The following is a 2,864-nucleotide window of genomic DNA, read 5'->3' on the forward strand; positions in this document are numbered from 1 at the left end:
AAAATGGATGTAGTATGGTTGTTCCCTGGCTCGCTGCATTGCTGAGTGAGTACCCCATTCCCTGACGGGGAAATAGAGAAGTTTTCAGGGACCAGATGAAGATGAAGGCTCAGTCCTGGGGGGGTGAAGGGTGTAGCTGGAAACATGACAACAACCTTTGCTGAGCTGTGTTGCTGGCTGAGTATACTGATACGGAAAGCTAAGCATCTAACACTTGAAAAGTGGCTACAGCTAATTCTAGCCTGGCTAGGGGAGCCACTCCTCACTTGTGATGTCCTGGCCTCAAGCCTGCCACCTCCCTCTCCTAGGCTGTCCTTCATCTGTGCTTCTCACACCCCAGTGTCTCGGCTGTGTCCCCCTGCAGGAGAAATGTCTAGACCTGCACCCTTGGCTGGAGTTCCACTCTGATCCACCAGCCTCAGGTTGATTCCTGAAGCCCAGTTTCCATGAAACTGACAGTTGTGTCTGCCACACTGACCCAGGCGACCATCCTCTCAGAGGCAGAGCCTCTTCTGGCAGCTTTTACTCACCAGCAGCGTGTAGCTCTGAGTGGTGCACACAGCAGACATGGCCCGTCTGGAGGCCTGCATCTGTGTCTGTGTTCATTCTCTGTGGACCCGCTTCCCAGATGCCCACCAAAAGCCCTGAGGGAAGGAGAAAAGACCTGTGCCTTTCACTGTTCAAAAAATTAACTATTGGTTTATTTTGTGTGCCGGTCCTGGAGCTTGAATCGGGGCATGGATGCCATCCTTGAACTTTTGTGCTCAGGACAGCACTCTACCATTTAGCCACACCTCCATTTCCAGCTTTTTGGTAGCTAATGGAGATAATAGTCTCACAGATTTTCTTGCCTGGGCTAGCTTTGAACCACAGTTACTCCTCTTATTTTGGTAAAACATAACACTAAACCAACCACTGACAATTTTAAAGTGTAGTTTATCTGTCATAATGTTGTGCAAGTTTAGAACAGTCATTGCTCCGTAAAGAAATCCTGTGGGCACTGCAGTCACCCATTTACCTGACTCCATGGAGTTGTATCTGGTTTTTCAAGATCCATGCCCTCTCCTGTCTGGCTTCACTGTCATCCCCAGCTGGGACAGCCTGGACCCTGCCACACACCAGCTCCCATCACTGTTCTGCTCAGCACAGGGACACTAAGGTAATCCTGGATTTTGTCTGCACTGGGGCCTCCTTCCCCTGGAGGCCAGGGGTTACCTGGCCTCCTCTTGCTCAGAACAGCTGATAGGGCTCAAGTGATCCTTCATCTTCTTGAGTCAGATACACCTGTGGCAAGTTGCAGCTCCTCAGCCGGACAGCAGAGCGGGCTGCCAGGTGTAACCAAACACGTCTTTCACCTTCTCAGTTGGAAGCTACAGAGCAGTGAGGAGCAGAGGAGTCAGCAGCAGTTGTGTGTGATCTCCTGCTTCCATGCCTGGTCCTTCCTGGGCCCCCAACCTGCCCTCTGCAGAAACAAGGCTGGGTCAGAGCACAGCATCTTAGGCCTTCATTTTGGCCATTGAGTTCTCTGTGATAACCAATCACAGAGTGTTTGGGCTGAGGTGCTGAGACAAACCTATCATAACCTGAAGCCGACAGATCCACTCACTCCAGTCATGAGTCAGCGTGTGCATCGAGCGTGGTGTGTCTGGTTGCTGCAGTTTGCGTGGTGAACGGTGCATGTGAGGGTGTTTCACAAGGGGCAGACTGTTCCACCGGAGGTCACTTCTGGAAGTCCTGACTAGACAAGGTTGACTGGGTCAGTCGGGGTGGCCCCCACCACCCCTGATCGCTCCTGTGCACCCCAAGTCACATGAGTTACACCTAGGCCTACTGTCCAGGGCAGATACCCCGTCAGCCTCCAAGTCCTGAGTAGCTAGTGTACAGCCAGGATAGAAATCCCCGTCAGCCTCCATGTCCTCACGTGGCCAGCATGTGGCCAGGGCGTGACCCGTCAGCCTCCATGTCCTCACGTGGCCAGCATGTGGCCAGGGCGTGACCCGTCAGCCTCCATGTCCTCACGTGGCCAGCATGTGGCCAGGGCGTGACCCGTCAGCCTCCATGTCCTCACGTGGCCAGCATGTGGCCAGGGCGTGACCCGTCAGCCTCCATGTCCTCACGTGGCCAGCATGTGGCCAGGGCGTGACCCGTCAGCCTCCATGTCCTCATGTGGCCAGCATGTGGCCAGGGCGTGACCCGTCAGCCTCCATGTCCTCACATGCCCCTTGTGAACATGTGGGGCAGGCCCTGCTCGTTTCTAGTCCAAGGCTGTCCACTGACCCCTTGCCTTCCAAATTCATCTCAAGGCACCTCTGAGGGTTTGTGCAGATGGTTCTCCCCTCAGCCCTCAGCATGGTTGAGTTTTCCCTGGTTGGCTGTTCCTAGTTTCTTGGTGTCGAGTCTTTGCCTAATGGGGCGACCAGAGCCCTCTGTAGGCCTTATGTGGGTTGAAGCTCTGAAAGAACTCAGCCTTTGAGACCACTCTAAATCCTACCTAGATAGGAAAATGCAGGTATACATTGTGTGTGTGTGTGTGTGTGTGTGTGTGTGTGTGTGTGAGAGAGAGAGAGAGAGAGAGAGAGAGAGAGAGAGAGAGAGAGAGGGGCATTTGTGTATATGAGGGACAGTAGTCGGGCCATATGCAGGTATGTGCACAAATGGGATATGTGTATGGGTGTATGTGCAGGTGGAGTGTGTAGACAAGGATAGCAGGTTTGTGACTGTCTTTGAATGTGAGGGCGTAGACGAGAGAGGTCCTCACCCCCTTCTTGTGTCAGTCCCAAGGAGGCACCAGTGGTTGGCCCTCCGAGGGCATTCACATAGTCTTGGATCCCACAAACCAGAACAAAAAAATCTTGAACTTAAGA

This window comes from Megascapheus bottae, chromosome 4, assembly GCF_031878675.1.
Source record: "Megascapheus bottae isolate mThoBot1 chromosome 4, mThoBot2.hap1, whole genome shotgun sequence".
NCBI lineage: Eukaryota > Metazoa > Chordata > Mammalia > Rodentia > Geomyidae > Megascapheus > Megascapheus bottae.